Source organism: Ranitomeya variabilis, chromosome 2 (assembly GCF_051348905.1).
Source record: "Ranitomeya variabilis isolate aRanVar5 chromosome 2, aRanVar5.hap1, whole genome shotgun sequence".
NCBI classification, from domain to species: domain Eukaryota; kingdom Metazoa; phylum Chordata; class Amphibia; order Anura; family Dendrobatidae; genus Ranitomeya; species Ranitomeya variabilis.
In genome coordinates, this window is record NC_135233.1 from 1080109435 (window position 1) to 1080131001 (window position 21567).

Sequence of the window (21567 nt, forward strand, 5' to 3'; positions counted from 1 at the left end):
AACAGCTGACGTTACTGAACCCCAATAACAGAGGAGGGACTGTTGGGACTGTGCGGACAGCACTTCTGGACGGCAACTAGCGGTGTTGGAGCCCAGGGACAGGAGGAGGAGGAGGAGGTGGAGGAGATAGGAGGGATTGCCACACACACAGCAGGGGAACAGCTGACGTTACTGAACCCCAATAACAGAGGAGGGACTGTTGGGACTGTGCGTACAGCACTACCAGGCAACAACTAGTGTTGAGGGAGGATTTAAAGTGATCCTTCACGGTTAACCCAGTGATTTCCAAATTAATATATAAGGTGTTGCCGGCAACTGAAAATGACCAGACGGAGACGTGTGTCTCTGTATGGGGGATCGAGCAGATCTCTAGCCCCCGTTTATTCTGCATGACTTTATCATAGTCATAGAAATTACACTTCAACCAATCAGCATAAGAACACGCTCACGGTTCTTAGCCTATAAGAATGCAGGAACAATCTGTGCGTCAAAGTTTTGTAGAACAATACACCCTCAGTCTCATGTTCTACCGAGGTTGCAACAATCAAGGTCTCATCAAAGTCTCATAACAGCTGTAACCTTTAGCCTACTAACAAAATTTATATCAAAACAACAAAATGGAGTCGAAAAGCACGAAATGGAGATTCTTTCTTAATTTCTTCCTTCACATTCCCCCCTAGATAAATTTTGTTAATTAATGTCCAGCATCAGAGGTACTATCCCAAGCTATAAGCTCGAGGGATACTGGTCTTCACATGACTGGTGCCATGTTACCAGCCATGGCTGTTGCGGCGTACCCGTCCCCCCTGTATACTAGAATTTACGAATAACAATTATTGATAACAGTAGTGGGGATCTTTTGAAGATAGCCATGCGCTTGGCTTCAACATCTTCATCAGATAACTTTATAAAATCGGTGTAGAGAAGAGCAGAGATAGCAACGCTTTTGGTTTCATCACTAGTTATCCTAGTGCAGCATTTCCTAATACACACAGAAATACACCAAAAAAACAAGTTTTAGTATTACATACATGACAAAGATAAAGGTGAATACTGGCAGCCATTTTAAATACAGTTATATCTGCAAGCATAGGAAAAAGTTATTGTTTCACAGTATAAGAGTATAGCAGTACAAAAAGTATATAAGAAAATATATTTTCACCTTGACAATCCCCCCTAAATACTAAGTTTTTCCCTTAAGAAAGATCCTTCGAGACTGTCCATGTGATGGGAAAAGGGGAGGTGGATTTCTTCATCCAGACACCTCAGAAACTCTCCCCTAGCGAGAGGCCTCCAGGCAGCTGAACCCTTCACTAACCTCACATGGAGTTCTCCCACTGTCCCTAAACTAAATCTCTTAACATCATTTGAGAATGGGGGGTTTTGTTTACTCTCTTGAGGGGGATACACTTAGGGATCTCCCCTGGATCAGTACCATCGTACTCTGGTGGGTCTACTTCTTGATTGAGGAAGGTGCCAGTCGGAGTTGCTTTCACTAACTACCTAGGCCTGCCTAGGTGCACTTATACGTCCATCATATTATCATTATTTGTTTGTAAAATGAGAGAGGTTGGTTCTCAGGGTCAGCCAATTGTTTTTGCATAGCTAGTCAGAGGGCCTCCAGGGATAATACTCCTGTATCTGTCTTACCCTACCTGATGTGGTTGGTTCTCTGGTGGTGGGGGCGACATGACATGCTGGTCTACAGCTTCTTCCCAAAAGGATTACTGTCAGCCTACTCCCAAAAGTTAGTGTCTCCAGTATCCACCAACCACAATCCTGTGTCAGCTTATGTCACTGCATGTGATCTTGTCTGAACAGGATTCAGTGTAATTCTCTTAGGTCGGGTTGCAGCACGAGTCATACAAGTGTTAGGGCCCAAATCCTCAACTATACCCTAAAAGGCATCACAGCTATAATTAACAAATCTTTGTTCACTGTAATATATACATATATATATTTGATCCATTCAACATTTTTATTAATCTGCAACTGTGGGATTATAGAAGCAAAGCCAGCATAAATCTGGTTCTGGGCTTTAAACTGGTCAGGCACCCCCCTTGGCACCCCAATAGCATCAATATATACTAGTGGATCTTCTTCATAACTCATGTGGAGCTGATCGAGACTTCTCCTCTTTCTGGTAGGTTCATCAGGTATCTTTGGATCCCAAAAATAAAATCTTGAACTGCATGGCTAGTTTAACAAGGGTGCATTGACCTATCCAGGCATTATGCAACCTAGGACGGAGCTTACCATCTCCACATAACCAATAAATGTCGTACATATATTCTGTATGTTTGATTAGCAAATCAGTATCTAGAGAACTGCTCCCTTTGTAGAAACCTGTCTCGAAGATCCCTACTAGTGTACCTGTGGTGTCGTGGGAATTATAGCAGGTGTAATTGTCAGCTAATACGGTTACTTCTCCTGGGACCTTTAGTTTAGGTTCCTCATGAATTAGTGGGACATAATCTGGGCAATCAGTGGACTTCAAACCTTTCAACAAGTTCATGACACAGGCAGTGGTGTTGTCATCAGGAAAAAGCAATGCATGTGTGTATAGGTGTGTATTCGCAGCAGCACAAGCAATACATCCTACAGAGATATTCTGGACTCTTACATTGTATCTCACCCATTCTAACCATAGATTTTTCCATGGGGCTGTTTGTGTTTCTATGGAGAAAACCTCTTGCCAACTGAGACCTGGAATGGGGATCACTTCATTAACTACATTTTGCAAACGCTCACCTGGGCCTGTTTTAGGTGTACTGGTAACAGGGGCTTTGGTTGGTCTGAAACTAATATCCTGGAGCTGTATATGGCCTAAATTCCCATGGTATCCACTACTAAATACATAATTATAATGCCTTCCCAGTACAAATGTCTGCAGGTCAGCAGATTGGGGACTTTCGAGATTTAGGAGGAGGGGGTGACAACTTTTACCCCATTTACAGCCCCTAAGTGGTTGCAGAAGGGCTGTTAGATGCATTCTCTCACGAAGACTCCTACCCGTCCCATCCTTGGGAACATGGCTTCACTAGATTTATATCCCCAATCATCTCCCGTATTCCAAGCAGCATCTGACCAATAATAACAGTTATTGTTGTCATTTCTGGTAACACATATAAAACTGGATGATCTCCTCTACCACCCGTTCAGTCTCGGGGCACTTGACTACATCACAGAAATCAAATTGCCAGATATTCGCCGGGGCTGTCAGGTTTACCCAGAGAATAGTGGGACCAGAATTCTTATTTTTACAATAGGGACCAAAGAGGTAGGGGCGAGGATAGCCCTCAGTTCCAGGATCAAAAACAACAGTCTCTTTTACAGTGTGAGGCATGGATCCAGGTGCTCTTTCCTTCAAGGTGTGAGGTCCTTCAAATCTCGGCTGGAGACAATCTCTGCGCACAAACTTTTTCACATACACCAGGTCTCCTGGCACAAAGGGATGGTGTCCAGGAACCTTGTCTGGGTCTGGAAGAGAACTGAAGACAGTTAAATGCACTTTGGCAAGGTGTCCATGTAAGGCCTGCACATAGCTAGTCAAGTCCTGGTACTTGAGCTGCAACTGTTGTGGAAAGAAACATTCAAGATTGGGGCTCCTGCCAAACAGAATCTCATACGTGACAGTCCTGTCTTCCTGTTTGGGGTATATCTTACTGAAAACAAAGCTAGAGGGAGGCATTCTGTCCATGGTTTACCAGTCTCTGCCATTGCCTTCTGGATTTTAAGCTTAAAAATTCCATTTAGTCTCTCCACTCTTCCACTGTTCTGTGGATGGAGTATGCAATGCTTGACTTACCCCCAGTGCTGCCATTACCTCTGACATGATCTCTCCAGTAAAATGGGAGCCCCGATCGCTTTCAATGACTTCAGGAACTCCATACCTGCATATGATCTCAGCCATCAGTTTCTTCACCGTTGTCTTAGCCGTAGCTTTGGCAACTGGGTAGGCTTCTGGCCAACCTGAAAATAAATCAATGCAGACCAACACATACTCATACGTCCCTACCCTGGGTAACTGAATATAATCAATCTGCAGTCTCTGGAATTGGTTAAAGGGCCGGGGAGTGTGTTTGGATGGGGTTTTCACTGTCCTACTCTGATTATGTGTGGCACATATCATGCAGCTCTGTACCTGGCTTTCTGCGCAGGTGGAAAACCCGGGGGCAATCCATTGTTTCTGTAGGGTGTCACACATGGCCGTCTTCGAGTGGTGCACATTCCCGTGCAGAACCTGTGCCATCATTGGGTACAGTACCTGTGGTAGGCAGACCTTTTCACCCCTCCCCCATAGTCCAGTGACGGTATCAGAGCAAGCCCCTATCTTTTGCCACCTATTTTTCTCCTCCTTACTTGCCTGTTCTTGTAACCGGGCTAAGATGTCTTTCAACACAAGTGGAGATGGTGGGGTGTCTAGGTGATGTACTCTAGAGGCTACAGGAGTGCTTGCTGCTTTCTTGGCAGCCTGGTCTGCCAGTGCGTTACCCTTTTGTCCGTCCATCAGTGCCTTTGGTATGTGCCTTTACCTTTATAATGCCTGCTTGGGTGGGAAACTGTAGTGCATTCATAAGTTGCTGGACTGCCTCAGCATGTTTAATGGGGTGGCCATTTGCTGTCAGGAAAGCCCTGGCTCTCCAGATAGGCCCATAATCGTGTGCAATGCCAAAGGCATACCTGGAATCAGTGTAGATATTTACAGTCTTACCTTCTGCTAGTTTGTACGTTTCTATGAACTCTGCTTCTTATGCAGACATATGAGCTGGCATTGACTCTGCCTTGATTACCTCATGTTCTGAGACCACAGCATATCTGGTACAGAAGCGTCCTTGGTCATCTTGGTGACGGGATCCTTCTACAAAAAGCTCAAAATCAGCATTAGAATAGGCACACTAGAGACCAGCCGTTTCCTGAGACATCAATTCTAGACAATCATATAGTTTGGAAACCTAATCTTGTTCCTCTGGATCCATTCTAGAAAGAAAGAGTGTCCTTTTTCATGTCACCTACTCCCCCCCCTTTGGATCCATAGGAACTAGGAGAAGAGCAGCGGGGTTTAGGACAGTGCACCTTTTTTTAAAATCACATTAGTAGGCATGAGAATAGCACACTGAAGTCGCAGCTGTCTAGCCATGGACATGTGGCCAGGTTGTACTTGGTTAAGGATACTATATACATCGTGTGGGGTGGCCATAGCCTCTCCTGGTTGCAAGGGGCCATAAGTGGCAAGGTAGGCCTGACACTCTTGGGCTATGACTGGCCCCCCTTTGGCATAACTGTCCACGTCAATTGTCATCCCTGATAAATGAATGCAAACAGAACTGGCAATCTGGGTGTAATGGAATGCTGAAGAAGACATTGGCAAGATCGATAACTATGAACCAAGCGGCATCCTGAGATATCTGGGACAAAAGAGTATGTGGCTTAGGCACCACCGGAGTTTCTGGAACAGTAACTGCATTAAATGCCTGTAGATCTTGTACCAGCCGGTACGCAGGGGGTTGGCCGGGTGGGGTCTTTTTCTTGACGGGAAACAAGGGTGTGTTACATGGGGAAACACAGGGTATCAGGGCACCATTATCAAATAACATTTGTATTTGCCCCTTGAGACACTGCTCCTGATCATATTTCAAAGGGTATTGATGGACTTTAGAAAAAGGGGCACCAGGTTTGAGAAACACTTTTACTGGTTCTACAGGCATTATTTGGGGAGAATCTGGGTCTATCAGGACCATCATAACCGTAGGAAGGGCAAGTAGGATACACATCTCTTTATATTCATTTGCATAGGAGTTATATAACGCAAGGACCATCTGACCATCATCTTGGAATTATATCCTGGAGCAGAACTGTAATAATAAATCTGCCCCCAGTAAATTTACCGAACATATAGAAGAGATTACGAACTGAGCAGTAACTTCAGGGAAAGGTCCCACAGGGATAGGTTTTATAAGAGTATATTTATTGGGTCTGTCATCTACTCTAATTAAAACAAGCTCTTGATCTGAGAATTTGCATGGTGGGGCTGGGGAGAGAGATTCCCAGACAGGGTTAAAAGGGATATTTTAGCATGAGACTGGATTTGTGTAAGGTGGGAGGGCTGGAGCTGATAAGAAACGCTGCTGTCCTTGCAGCTGTGAAAGGAGGGCTGTATTTGGAGCGGGGAATTGCTGTCAGCGTTTAGCAAGGGAAAGGTGGGGGCTACAACTCCGGGTCTTCTTGCTTCACAATTGTAACAGACCTCTCTACACTGAGAATTAGTAACTCCGCATACATCACAGATCCACGCAGCCGGATCACAGGATGGAGGCGCACTAAGTTCTGACAACCCAACATATATATTGGTGCCTTGGGATTGAGGGGCACAACCAGATTTCACTTTCAATTTACAATATTTCACAGATCTACCAGCGCGTACAACACTAAGAAAACACAGAGAGACTCAAGAGCGCAGCCCCTCCCTACCAGAAACACGGAGATAGGAAGAATCAAAGCATTCCACAGCACAGAAGAAAGCCATAACGCAGCTGTATAACTCCCCCCGCCCATCGGATATTTTAGAGACAAACGCAGAACCGGAAATACAGCAGTTCTCAGACTTAATTAATTTCTACAAAATCTTCATCGCACAATTCACATACCAGATTGAGAATATTTTCCCTGCATTCCTGACAGATTTCTTTTCCCTTCTTTGGGCTAACAATATCAAATTTTTATCACACAATTCAAAGTCTTCTTCTTCCACGGACTGATTCTCCTTTAGAGTTAAATACCCCTACTTAGTCGTGCATAGATACCAGAGCGGCCGCTTAGTCTATTCCACTGGGGTTTTTACCTGTCCCCCGCTGGGACAACCCAAAATCGCGGTACTCCGTGAAAGGAGGAGGGCGTCTCAGACTTAACCCTCCGGACACCCCTGGAAATATTTAAATCAATATATTCCTGAGTTATGCATCCTACCCATCTTCGATCACCTCACCGCGCAAATCGCGGTACTCAGTGAAAGGAGGAGGGCGTCTCAGACTTAACCCCTCCGGACGCCCCTGGACATACACATATCTTGTGATCTGAAATTGCCACTCTGATGTTATGAGTTAATACTAGAGTCTTAAAGTAATTTCAGGATGGTGTTTTGATAGGGTTTTCAGCTGACCATGAAAGTGTCCTTTCTGTCTTCCTGCTATCTAGTAAGCGGACCTCAATTTTGCTAAACCTATTTTCATACTACGTTTGTCATTTCATCTAAAATCACCGCCAATATTTGTGGGGGCCTCTGTCTGCCTTTCGGGGAAATTTCTCTAGAGGTGAGCCAGGACTATATTTTCCTCTGCCAGGATTAGTTAGTCCTCCGGCCGGCGCTGGGCGTCTAGGGATAAAACGCAGGCTACGCTACCCGGCTACTGTTAGTTGTGCGGCAGGTTTAGTTCATGGTCAGTTTAGTTTCCATCCTTCCAAGAGCTAGTTCTTATGTTTGCTGGGCTATGTTCTCTTGCCATTGAGAACCATAACAGTTTGACCGGCCACAAAGGGTTAAATTAATTGACAGAGAAAGGAGAGAAAAGAGAAGTCTGCTGAAGTTTTTTTTTTTTTTCCTTCAGTTCTGAGTGTGCTTGTAATTGAATCTCTTGCAAGTCTGCCTATATTGCAGCCTTTCTCTCTCTCTCTCCTTCTAATCCTGGAATGGCTCTGTGTTCACCTGTTTAAAATGGATATTCAGAGTTTAGCTGCAGGTTTGAATAATCTCACCACGAAAGTTCAAAATTTACAAGATTTTGTTGTTCATGTTCCTATATCTGAACCTAGAATTCCTTTGCCTGAATTTTTCTCGGGGAATAGATCTTGCTTTCAAAATTTCAAAAATAATTGCAAGTTGTTTTTGTCCCTGAAATCTCGCTCTGCTGGAGATCCTGCTCAGCAGGTCAGGATTGTGATTTCCTTGCTCCGGGGCGACCCTCAGGATTGGGCTTTTGCATTGGCTCCAGGGGATCCTGCGTTGCTCAATGTGGATGCGTTTTTTCTGGCCTTGGGGTTGCTTTATGAGGAACCTCAGTTAGAACTTCAGGCAGAAAAGGCCTTGATGTCCCTATCTCAGGGGCAAGACGAAGCTGAAATATACTGCCAGAAATTCCGTAAATGGGCTGTGCTTACTCAGTGGAATGAGTGCGCCCTGGCGGCGAATTTCAGAGAGGGTCTCTCTGATGCCATTAAGGATGTTATGGTGGGGTTCCCTGTGCCTGCGGGTCTGAATGAGTCCATGACAATGGCTATCCAGATCGATAGGCGTCTGCGGGAGCGCAAACCTGTGCACCATTTGGCGGTGTCTACTGAGAAGACGCCAGAGAATATGCAATGTGATAGAATTCTGTCCAGAAGTGAACGGCAGAATTTTAGACGAAAAAATGGGTTGTGCTTCTATTGCGGTGATTCAACTCATGTTATATCAGCATGCTCTAAGCGTACTAAGAAGCTTGATAATTCTGTTTCAATTGGCACTTTACAGTCTAAGTTTATTCTATCTGTGACCCTGATTTGTTCTTTATCATCTATTACCGCGGATGCCTATGTCGACTCTGGCGCCGCTTTGAGTCTTATGGATTGGTCCTTTGCCAAACGCTGTGGGTATGATTTGGAGCCTCTTGAAACTCCTATACCCCTGAAGGGGATTGACTCCACCCCATTGGCTAGCAATAAACCACAATACTGGACACAAGTATCTATGCGGATTAATCCGGATCACCAGGAGATTATTCGCTTTCTTGTGCTGTATAACCTACATGATGTGTTGGTGCTTGGATTGCCATGGCTGCAATCTCATAACCCAGTCCTTGACTGGAAAGCTATGTCTGTGTTAAGCTGGGGATGTAAGGGGACGCATGGGGACGTACCTGTGGTTTCCATTTCATCATCTATTCCCTCTGAGATTCCTGAATTCTTGACTGAATATCGTGACGTTTTTGAAGAACCTAAGCTTGGTTCATTACCTCCGCACCGGGAGTGTGATTGTGCCATAGATTTGATTCCGGGTAGTAAATACCCTAAGGGTCGTTTATTTAATCTGTCTGTGCCTGAACATGCAGCTATGCGAGAATATATAAAGGAGTCCTTGGAAAAGGGACATATTCGTCCTTCGTCATCTCCCTTAGGAGCCGGTTTTTTCTTTGTGGCTAAGAAAGATGGCTCTTTGAGGCCGTGCATTGATTATCGGCTTTTGAATAAAATCACGGTTAAATATCAATATCCGTTGCCACTGCTGACTGATTTGTTTGCTCGCATAAAGGGGGCCAAGTGGTTCTCTAAGATAGATCTCCGTGGGGCGTATAATTTGGTGCGAATTAAGCAGGGGGATGAGTGGAAAACCGCATTTAATACGCCCGAGGGCCACTTTGAGTATTTGGTGATGCCTTTTGGTCTTTCAAATGCCCCTTCAGTCTTTCAGTCCTTTATGCATGACATTTTCCGTGATTATTTGGATAAATTTATGATTGTGTATCTGGATGATATTTTGATTTTTTCGGATGACTGGGACTCTCATGTCCAGCAGGTCAGGAGGGTTTTTCAGGTTTTGCGGTCTAATTCCTTGTGTGTGAAGGGTTCTAAGTGCGTTTTTGGGGTTCAAAAGATTTCCTTTTTGGGATATATTTTTTCCCCCTCTTCCATCGAGATGGATCCTGTCAAGGTCCAGGCTATTTGTGATTGGACGCAACCCTCTTCTCTTAAGAGTCTTCAGAAATTTTTGGGCTTTGCTAACTTTTATCGTCGATTTATTGCTGGTTTTTCTGATGTTGTTAAACCATTGACTGATTTGACTAAGAAGGGTGCTGATGTTGCTGATTGGTCCCCTGCTGCTGTGGAGGCCTTTCGGGAGCTTAAGCGCCGCTTTTCTTCCGCCCCTGTGTTGCGTCAGCCTGATGTTGCTCTTCCTTTTCAGGTTGAGGTCGACGCTTCTGAAATCGGAGCTGGGGCATTTTTGTCGCAGAGAAGTTCCGATTGCTCCGTGATGAGACCTTGTGCTTTTTTCTCGCGTAAATTTTCGCCCGCCGAGCGGAATTATGATGTTGGGAATCGGGAGCTTTTGGCCATGAAGTGGGCTTTTGAGGAGTGGCGTCATTGGCTTGAGGGGGCTAGACATCAGGTGGTGGTATTGACTGACCACAAAAATCTAATTTATCTTGAGTCCGCCAGACGCCTGAATCCTAGACAGGCGCGCTGGTCGTTGTTTTTCTCTCGGTTTAATTTTGTGGTGTCCTACCTGCCGGGTTCTAAGAATGTTAAGGCGGATGCCCTTTCTAGGAGTTTTGAGCCTGACTCCCCTGGTAATTCTGAACCTACAGGTATCCTTAAGGATGGAGTGATATTGTCTGCCGTTTCTCCAGACCTGCGGCGGGCCTTGCAGGAGTTTCAGGCGGATAGACCTGATCGTTGCCCACCTGGTAGACTGTTTGTTCCTGATGATTGGACCAGTAAAGTCATTTCTGAGGTTCATTCTTCTGCGTTGGCAGGTCATCCTGGAATCTTTGGTACCAGGGATTTGGTGGCAAGGTCCTTCTGGTGGCCTTCCCTGTCTCGAGATGTGCGAGGCTTCGTGCAGTCTTGTGACGTTTGTGCTCGGGCCAAGCCTTGTTGTTCTCGGGCTAGTGGATTGTTGTTGCCCTTGCCTATCCCGAAGAGGCCCTGGACGCACATCTCGATGGATTTTATTTCGGATCTTCCTGTTTCTCAGAAGATGTCTGTCATCTGGGTGGTGTGTGATCGTTTCTCTAAGATGGTCCATTTGGTTCCCCTGCCTAAGTTGCCTTCTTCTTCCGAGTTGGTTCCTCTGTTTTTTCAAAATGTGGTCCGTTTGCATGGTATTCCGGAGAATATCGTTTCTGACAGAGGTACCCAATTCGTGTCTAGATTTTGGCGAGCATTCTGTGCTAGGATGGGCATAGATTTGTCTTTCTCGTCTGCTTTCCATCCTCAGACTAATGGCCAGACCGAGCGGACGAATCAGACCTTGGAGACATATTTGAGGTGTTTTGTGTCTGCAGATCAGGATGATTGGGTTGCTTTTTTGCCTTTAGCGGAGTTTGCCCTCAATAATCGGGCCAGCTCTGCCACCTTGGTGTCTCCCTTTTTCTGTAATTCGGGGTTTCATCCTCGATTTTCTTCTGGTCAGGTGGAATCTTCGGATTGTCCTGGAGTGGATGCTGTGGTGGAGAGGTTGCATCAGATTTGGGGGCAGGTAGTGGACAATTTGAAGTTGTCCCAGGAGAAGACTCAGCTTTTTGCCAACCGCCGGCGTCGGGTTGGTCCTCGGCTTTGTGTTGGGGACTTGGTGTGGTTGTCTTCTCGTTTTGTCCCTATGAGGGTTTCTTCTCCCAAGTTTAAGCCTCGGTTCATCGGCCCGTACAAGATATTGGAGATTCTTAACCCTGTGTCCTTCCGTTTGGACCTCCCTGCATCTTTTTCTATTCATAATGTTTTTCATCGGTCATTATTGCGCAGGTATGAGGTACCGGTTGTGCCTTCCGTTGAGCCTCCTGCTCCGGTGTTGGTTGAGGGTGAGTTGGAGTACGTTGTGGAAAAAATCTTGGACTCCCGTGTTTCCAGACGGAAACTCCAGTATCTGGTCAAATGGAAGGGATACGGTCAGGAGGATAATTCTTGGGTGACTGCCTCTGATGTTCATGCCTCTGATTTGGTCCGTGCCTTTCATAGGGCTCATCCTGATCGCCCTGGTGGTTCTGGTGAGGGTTCGGTGCCCCCTCCTTGAGGGGGGGGTACTGTTGTGAAATTGGATTTTGGGCTCCCCCGGTGGCCACTGGTGGAATTGAACTGGTGTGCATCATCCTCTCTGTTCACCTGTTTCCATCAGGATGTGGGAGTCGCTATTTAGCCTTGCTCCTCTGTCACTTCCATGCCGGTCAACATTGTAATCAGAAGCCTTTCTGTGCATGTTCCTGCTTCTAGACTACTCCCAGCTAAGTTGTACTTTAGTCCTTGTTTGTTTTTGCATTTTGTTCCAGTTCACAGCTGTAGTTCGTTTCTGTGTCTGGAAAGCTCTTGTGATCTGAAATTGCCACTCTGATGTTATGAGTTAATACTAGAGTCTTAAAGTAATTTCAGGATGGTGTTTTGATAGGGTTTTCAGCTGACCATGAAAGTGTCCTTTCTGTCTTCCTGCTATCTAGTAAGCGGACCTCAATTTTGCTAAACCTATTTTCATACTACGTTTGTCATTTCATCTAAAATCACCGCCAATATTTGTGGGGGCCTCTGTCTGCCTTTCGGGGAAATTTCTCTAGAGGTGAGCCAGGACTATATTTTCCTCTGCCAGGATTAGTTAGTCCTCCGGCCGGCGCTGGGCGTCTAGGGATAAAACGCAGGCTACGCTACCCGGCTACTGTTAGTTGTGCGGCAGGTTTAGTTCATGGTCAGTTTAGTTTCCATCCTTCCAAGAGCTAGTTCTTATGTTTGCTGGGCTATGTTCTCTTGCCATTGAGAACCATAACACACATATATATCTATGTATTCCTGAGTTACGCATCCTACCCAATCTTCGATCACCTCACCGCGCCTGATTCTAACAGTGATCAGGAATTCAGGGTATTTTGACTGTAAAGAGAATTACATCACTGGTTAATCCGGGGTGTCCGTCCCTTATGAGGTACGGTTCGAGCACTGGGCTTCCAACGGAACTACACCTCTATATGATTCCACCCAAGAATCATCCCACTCCGGGGACAAACCTCAGATCCTCTTTGCAGCAACAAACACAGGAAAACCACACCAAACGGTTAGTCTGAACAGTATAACTGCCAACTTACCGTGGTTGTTGTGGGGGATGATCAGTCCCAATTTTCCAGTGCCTGCATCCGGTCCGAGGGTCCTTTGTCTTGTTGTCCTCCGGGGGGCAGAAGCGTTCCTGCTTGGATCCCGGGTTTCGGCACCAACTGTTGAGGGAGGATTTAAAGTGATCCTTCACGGTTAACCCAGTGATTTCCAAATTAATATATAAGGTGTTGCCGGCAACTGAAAATGACCAGACGGAGACGTGTGTCTCTGTATGGGGGATCGAGCAGATCTCTAGCCCCCGTTTATTCTGCATGACTTTATCATAGTCATAGAAATTACACTTCAACCAATCAGCATAAGAACACGCTCACGGTTCTTAGCCTATAAGAATGCAGGAACAATCTGTGCGTCAAAGTTTTGTAGAACAATACACCCTCAGTCTCATGTTCTACCGAGGTTGCAACAATCAAGGTCTCATCAAAATCTCATAACAGCTGTAACCTTTAGCCTACTAACAAAATTTATATCAAAACAACAAAATGGAGTCGAAAAGCACAAAATGGAGATTCTTTCTTAATTTCTTCCTTCACACTAGCGGTGTTGGAGCCCAGGGACAGGAGGAGGTGGAGGAGATAGGAGGGATTGCCACACACAGCTGGGGAACAGCTGACGTTACTGAACCCCAATAACAGAGGAGGGACTTTTGGGACTGTGCGGACAGCACTTCTGGATGGCAACTAGCGGTGTTGGAGCCCAGGGACAGGAGGAGGAGGAGGAGGTGGAGGAGATAGGAGGGATTGCCACACACACAGCTGGGGAACAGCTGACGTTACTGAACCCCAATAACAGAGGAGGGACTGTTGGGACTGTGCGTACAGCACTACCAGGCAACAACTAGTGGTGTTGGAGCCCAGGGACAGGAGGAGGAGGAGGAGGTGGAGGAGATAGGAGGGATTGCCACACACACAGCAGGGGAACAGCTGACGTTACTGAACCCCAATAACAGAGGAGGGACTGTTGGGACTGTGCGGACAGCACTTCTGGATGGCAACTAGCGGTGTTGGAGCCCAGGGACAGGAGGAGGAGGAGGAGGTGGAGGAGATAGGAGGGATTGCCACACACACAGCTGGGGAACAGCTGACGTTACTGAACCCCAATAACAGAGGAGGGATTGTTGACTGTGCGTACAGCACTACCAGGCAACAACTAGTGGTGTTGGAGCCCAGGGACAGCAGGAGAAGCATAGGAACACAATGTAGGCCGAAGCCTGATTGGAGAAAGTCGAAAGGGAACCTTTAACCCCCCCCAAGGCGTTTGTAGCTGAAAGAGCCAACTTGTGCAGCAAAAAAGATGCAAAAGGAAAAGGTGGCTCTTTTCATGATGCTCCTTGCAAACACAGAACTAAACACTTATAAAATGTGTCCCCTGAAACCGTGAGACCGTCCCGGAGGTGGGACTTTCCTTCATAATATGACGCAGCACAGCTGTCATTCCTACCTCCTTGGCGCCGTTCCCCGGCTCCTCAGCGTTGTTTGATTCCGTCCCGGAGCATGCGCTGTTATGTTATCCCTTGGCCAGGCACACTTAGCGCTGCCCATCTTCTGACATCATTTGGTGTCAGGCTGGCTGCGCCTGTGCGGCCGCGCTGGCCGAGAGCCCGCCTCGCAGTGTCGTCTAATGTAATCCCACCGCGGGCCTGGGATCCGTGGCCATGCGCAGTGCATATCCTCGCCTCTCACTCCCCTCCCTACGGCTTCTTAAGACTGTGCGGTGTCACGGCCGTGGCATGCTATTAGGGACCAGCTGACACCGCACAGTCTGAAGAAGCCGTAGGGAGATGAGTGAGAGGTGGAGGTTCAGATATGCACTGCGCATGTCCATGGATCTCAGGCCCCCAGTGGGATTAAATCAGAAGACACTGCGAGGCGGGCTCTCGGCCAGCGCGGCCGCACAGGCGCAGCCATCCTGACACCAAATGATGTCAGAAGATGGGCAGCGCTAAGTGTGCCTGGCCAAGGGATAACATAACAGCGCAGGCTCCGGGACGGAATCAAACAACGCTGAGGAGCCGTGGCACGACGCCAAGGGGGTAGGAATGACGGCTGTGCTGCGTCATACTACGAAGGAAAGTCCCACCTCCGGGACGGTTTTACGGTATCAGTGGACACATTTTATAAGTGTTAAGTTCTGCGTGTGCAAGGAGCTAAACAAAAATAGCTACCTTTTCCTTGTGCAGCATTACTGCTGCACAAGGTGGCTCTTTCAGTAACAAACGCCTTTGGGGGGGGGGGACAGGTTCCCTTACATTTCAGTTGTGTCAGCGTGGCGGTCGCAGGACACATTGCCGGCTACCCAGCTGGGGATCAGCTGACGTTACTGAAACCCAATAACACTGGGTCGTATGTTTTGACTGTGCAGACGGCACTTCTGAGCCTCAACTGGCGGTGTTGGAGAACAGGAATTAAAGTTCAGGTGGTAGAAAGATGAACGCAACAGGAGACCTGGATACTGTAGACAGTCACCTAATTATTTAATCAGGAAGAGGAGTGGCAAATTCCTGCGAGATCCAGGCCTTGTTCATTTTCAGGAAAGTAAGCCAGTCAACGTTATCGGAGGATAGTCGCATGCGACGGTCAGTTAGTACACCACCTGCAGCACTAAAGACACGTTCCGATAATACACTGGCCGCAGGGCAAGACAGCACCTCCAATGCATACTGGCTTAGCTCTGGCCATGTATCCAGCTTTGAGACCCAAAACTTGAAAGGTGAAGAGCCGTCTGGGAGTACAGCAAGAGGGCAAGACATGTAGTCTGTCACCATCTGACGGAACCGTTGCCTCCTGCTGACTGGAGCCGTCTGTGATGGTGTAGACTTTTGTGGCGGGCACAGAAAACTGTGCCACAGTTGGGCCATACTGGTCTTGCCTTGGGCAGAGGCACTGCTTCTGCTCCCTCTTTGGGCAGAGCCTCCACCACTGCCTGGACGCACTGAGCTGCTTTGGAATGCACTAGCAGCACTTCTCTCAGTTGGAATGGAGAAGATGATGGAATTCACCAGTGTGTCTTGGTACTCCCACATTTTTCGCTCCCGGTTCAACGGTGTGATGAGGCTTTCTACATTGTCCCGGTAGCGAGGATCGAGGAGGGTGAACACCCAATAATCAGACATGTTGAGAATGTGGGCGATGCGGCGGTCGTTTCTCAGGCACTGCAGCATGTAATCCACCATGTGCTGCAGACTGCCAACTGCCCAAGAAACGCTGTCCCCTGCTGGAGGCGTGATCTCTGCCCGCTCATCATCACCCCACCCTCTCTGTACACACTGAGTACTGGACAATTGTGTAACTCCCTCCTCTGGACGGATGTCTTCCTCCTCCATTGACTCCTCCTCATCCTCCTCACAAACTGTCCCCTGCCTACGCGTTTGTGAGGAACCACATGGCGCTGACTGTCCAGAAGATGATGGAAATGCTGAATCCTCATCCTCCACCTCTTCCACAACATCATCCCTTAGCGCTTGCAGTGATTTTTCAAGCAGGCAGATAAGGGGGACAGTCATGCTGACTAGTGCATCATCTGCACTCGCCATCCGCGTGGAATAATCAAAGGGATGCAAAACCTGGCAGACGTCATTCATAGTGGCCCACTCTGTGGTTGTGAAGTCTGTACGGCGCTGAGTGCGACTTCTTTGCGCCTGAAGCAGCTGGTACTCCATTACAGCTTGCTGCTGCTCACACAACCGCTCCAACATATGTAACGTGGAATTCCACCTGGTAGGTAGGTCACATATGATGCGATGTTCCGGCATGCGGTGTCTGCGCTGCAGAGCCGCAATGCGCGCTTTTGCCGTGCTGGAACGCCGCAAGTGAGCACACTCTAGGCGGACCTTGTGCAGCAGTGCATCAAGATCCGGATAGTCCCTCAAAAAACTCTGCACGACCAAATTGAGCACATGTGCCAGACATGGGATGTGAGTGAGGTTGCCGAGGCCCAGAGCTGCCACCAGATTTCGGCCATTATCACACACTACCATGCCTGGCTGGAGATTCGCTGGCACAAACCACACATCGCTCTCCTGCTTGATGGCATTCCAGAGCTCCTGCGCTGTGTGGCTTCGATTCCCCAAATAAATTAATTTCAAGACGGCCTGTTGACGTTTGGCCACGGCTGTGCTCATGTCGGTCGTAACAGGTACACGTTCATCACGGGTCCATGTGGAGGTGGACTGTGACGGCTCCTGCAGCGATGATTCTGAGGAACTGGTGTAAGAGGAGGAGTCAATGCGTACAGAATGGATTCCTGCAATCCTTGGAGTGGGCAGGACACGTCCTGCGCCACTCGCACGGTCTGTACCCGGCTCAACGACATTAACCCAATGGGCAGTGAGGGAAAGGTATCGCCCCTGTCCATGTTGACTGGTTCACGCATCGGTGGTGAGGTGGACCTTGCTACTGACGGCGTTCAGTAGCACGTGTTTTATGTGTCCCTCCACATGCTTGTGCAGGGCAGGGACGGCTTGCCTGCTGAAGTAAAAGCGGCTGGGCACATTGTACTGTGGGACTGCCAATGACATCAAGTCACGGAAGCTGTCAGTCTCCACCAGCCTGAATGACAGCATTTCCAGTGACAGAAGTTTGGCAATGCCTGCAGTCAGAGCCTGTGCTCGTGGGTGGTTTGACGAGAAAGGCCGCCTTTTCTCCCATGCCTGTACTACCGATGGCTGTAGACTGGGCTGGGAGTGTGTGGATGACTGGGAAAGTGGTGCTGCGGGTGGAATTACAGCGGGTCTCTGGACAACAGGGCCAGAGGTTCTTCCACGGCGATCCTGGGAGGAAGCCGAACCAGCTGCGTGTGAGCTGGAGGAAGAGGCAACACGAGCTGAAGAGGTGGTAGCTGCCGCTGTTGGTTGGCCTAGCTCTTCAGTGTGTTTTTCTAACTCCGCCGGGTGCCTGGTGCGCACATGTTTCCACATGTTGGAGGTATTGAGGTTGCTGACATTTCGACCTCTTTTGACTTTGTGATGACACACCTTGCATTTGACATAGCAAATGTCATCTGCAACTGTGTCAAAAAAGGACCAGGCACTGCAAGTCTTGGGAGCGCCCTTTTTGGCTTTTGGAAGAGACATGCTCCTAACGGGTGCCAAAGCGGAGGCTGCAGGATCCGCAGTCTTCCCCCTCCCTCTCCCTCTTTGGGCCGTACAGGGAATCTCTTCCTCAGAGCTGCTCCCACCACCTTCCTGTCCCTCACGCCAAGATGGGTCAAGGACCTCATCATCTACACTACCCTCTGCCCCCAACTGCTCCTCCTGGGTAGTCTCAGCAGCAGAGCACGCACCAGTAAGTGGCACCTGAGTGTCATCATCAGCTGATGCGGCCTGCGATGTGGTGACCAGAGCCACTGGCCCACCCGCCTCTTCAGAGGAAGAGAGAAAAAGCTGTTGGGCATCACTGTACCCTGCCTCTTCTTCCATTTCTCCAATGCTGCTTGGCTGGCCCCCTGTTTCCAAGCCAAGAGATTCAGAGAACAGAAGTAGAGACGGCTCCTGTCCTGGGCTCTCTGTCTGCCTGGGCAATTTGGCAGGTGGTGAAGAGACAGATGGCTGCTCTCCAGTGCTCTGTGTCTGAGAGGATGTGGCACTAATTGAGGTTGATGCATTAGCTGCCATCCATCCGACAACGGCTTCAATTTGTTCTTCACGCAGCAGCGGTGTACGGCGCTCTGCGACAAAGCTGCGCATGAATGACTGTTCCCTGGTGAAAATGGGTGCTGATGAGTCACCGGTGCCCGCAGCAGGCACAGAATCCCCACGTCCCCTCCCTGCTCCACGCCCACGCCCACGTGCCTTACTCACTGCCTTCTTCATTTTGGTTGACTGATAAAGATAAGCAGAAAAGTACTAACGGATTTGTGTGCTTATTCCTGAACAACTCCTCCTAACAGGTATAAGAAACACTAATTTTCTAAAGTGTGGACTAGACTTTAATATGAGCTAATGTGGCCTACACAAATGTAAAGTGGTGTCACTGGTGTGTTTGGTGAACTTTATTATTTATTTATTTTTTGGGGGCTGAACTGACAACAGATAGAGATGCAGTCACACGGAGACCGTGCAGACAGCCGTAAACGGCGCTGCAAGGCCCAAAAACCCTCCTCTACGTTATCCTATGTAGTGTTTTTCCACAAGTTAGCTGGAGACGGGTGGAAAGACACTAATAGGAATTTTTTGAAAAAATGTGCAGCAGCCTGCACTACTTAAAACAAAATGAAAATTGATTTTGCGGTATGACGCAGTGAAGAACCCTGAGCTGGAGACAACCAGGCTATAGCTGCTCACAGACTACAGGGCGAGCTGCAGTCACACGGAGACCGTGCAGACAGCCGTAAACGGCGCTGCAAGGCCCAAAAACCCTCCTCTACGTTATCCTATGTAGTGTTTTTCCACAAATTAGCTGGAGACGGGTGGAAAGACACTAATAGGAATTTTTTGAAAAAATGTGCAGCAGCCTGCACTACTTAAAACAAAATGAAAATTGATTTTGCGGTATGACGCAGTGAAGAACCCTGAGCTGGAGACAACCAGGCTATGGCTGCTCACAGACTACAGGGCGAGCTGCAGTCACACGGAGACCGTGCAGACAGCCGTAAACGGCGCTGCAAGGCCCAAAAACCCTCCTCTACATTATCCTATGTAGTGTTTTTCCACAAATTAGCTGGAGACGGGTGGAAAGACACTAATAGGATTTTTTTGAAAAAATTAGCAGCAGACTACACTACTTGGAAAAAAAAAAAAAAAGAACAGTATGAGGCAATGAACCACCCTCCCTGAACTGAATACAACCAGCTATGGATGGCCTATGTGGCTGCACTCAGACTAGAGAGTGGGCTGCACTCACACACAGACCTTGCAGATCGCTGTCATGCTGTCATTGCAGTCATGCTGACTAGTGCATCATCTGCACTCGCCATCCGCGTGGAATAATCAAAGGGACGCAAAACCTGGCAGACGTCATTCATAGTGGCCCACTCTGTGGTTGTGAAGTCTGTACGGCGCTGAGTGCGACTTCTTTGCGCCTGATACAGCTGGTACTCCATTACAGCTTGCTGCTGCTCACACAACCGCTCCAACATATGTAACGTGGAATTCCACCTGGTAGGTAGGTCACATATGATGCGATGTTCCGGCAGGTGGTGTCGGCGCTGCAGAGCCGCAATGCGCGCTTTTGCCGTGCTGGAACGCCGCAAGTGAGCACACTCTAGGCGGACCTTGTGCAGCAGCGCATCAAGATCCAGATAGTCCCTCAAAAAACTCTGCACGACCAAATTGAGCACATGTGCCAGACATGGGATGTGAGTGAGGTTGCCGAGGCCCAGAGCTGCCACCAGATTTCGGCCATTATCACACACTACCATGCCTGTTTGGAGATTCGCTGGCACAAACCACACATCGCTCTCCTGCTTGATGGCATTCCAGAGCTCCTGCGCTGTGTGGCTTCGATTCCCCAAAGAGATTAATTTCAAGACGGCCTGTTGACGTTTGGCCACGGCTGTGCTCATGTCGGTCGTAACAGGTAAACGTTCATCACGGGTCCATGTGGAGGTGGACTGTGACGGCTCCTGCAGCGATGATTCTGAGGAACTGGTGTAAGAGGAGGAGTCAATGCGTACAGAATGGATTCCTGCAATCCTTGGTGTGGGCAGGACACGTCCTGCGCCACTCGCACGATCTGTACCCGGCTCAATGACATTAACCCAATGGGCAGTGAGGGAAAGGTATCGCCCCTGTCCATGTTGACTGGTCCACGCATCGGTGGTGAGGTGGACCTTGCTACTGACGGCGTTCAGTGGCACGTGTTTTATGTGTCCCTCCACATGCTTGTGCAGGGCAGGGACGGCTTGCCTGCTGAAGTAAAAGCGGCTGGGCACATTGTACTGGGGGACTGCCAATGACATCAAGTCACGGAAGCTGTCAGTCTCCACCAGCCTGAATGACAGCATTTCCAGTGACAGAAGTTTGGCAATGCCTGCAGTCAGAGCCTGTGCTCGTGGGTGGTTTGACGAGAAAGGCCGCCTTTTCTCCCATGCCTGTACTACCGATGGCTGTAGACTGGGCTGGGAGTGTGTGGATGACTGGGAAAGTGGTGCTGCGGGTGGAATTACAGCGGGTCTCTGGACAACAGGGCCAGAGGTTCTTCCACGGCGATCCTGGGAGGAAGCCGAACCAGCTGCGTGTGAGCTGGAGGAAGAGGCAACACGAGCTGAAGAGGTGGTAGCTGCCGCTGTTGTTTGGCCTAGCTCTTCAGTGTGTTTTTGTAACTCCGCAAAATGCCTGTTGCGCACATGTTTCCACATGTTGGAGGTATTGAGGTTGCTGACATTTCTCCCTCTTTTGACTTTGTGATGACACACCTTGCATTTGACATAGCAAATGTCATCTGCAACTGTGTCAAAAAAGGACCAGGCACTGCAAGTCTTGGGAGCGCCCCTTTTGGCTTTTGGAAGAGACATGCTCCTAACGGGTGCCAAAGCGGAGGCTGCAGGATCCGCAGTCTTCCCCCTCCCTCTCCCTCTTTGGGCCATACGGGGAATCTCTTCCTCAGAGCTGCTCCCACCACCTTCCTGTCCCTCACGCCAAGATGGGTCAAGGACCTCATCATCTACACTACCCTCTGCCCCCAACTGCTCCTCCTGGGTAGTCTCAGCAGCAGAGCACGCACCAGTAAGTGGCACCTGAGTGTCATCATCAGCGGATGCGGCCTGCGATGTAGTGACCGGAGGCACTGG

At 48.5% G+C, this 21567-nt stretch overlaps 1 long non-coding RNA gene across 2 annotated transcripts in view; it reads right to left on the minus strand.

Moving 5' to 3' along the window:
- Window positions 1-250: 250 nt before the first annotated feature.
- Window positions 251-21567, minus strand: part of LOC143808724 (uncharacterized) — a 78725-nt gene continuing 57408 nt past the window's right edge. The window contains exon 4 of one of the 2 annotated variants that reach the window (XR_013222000.1): window positions 251-3480. This is a non-coding gene — a long non-coding RNA (uncharacterized LOC143808724). Of the gene's footprint in view, window positions 3492-21567 lie in introns of both variants that reach the window. The other variant, XR_013221999.1, reaches the window with a different exon arrangement.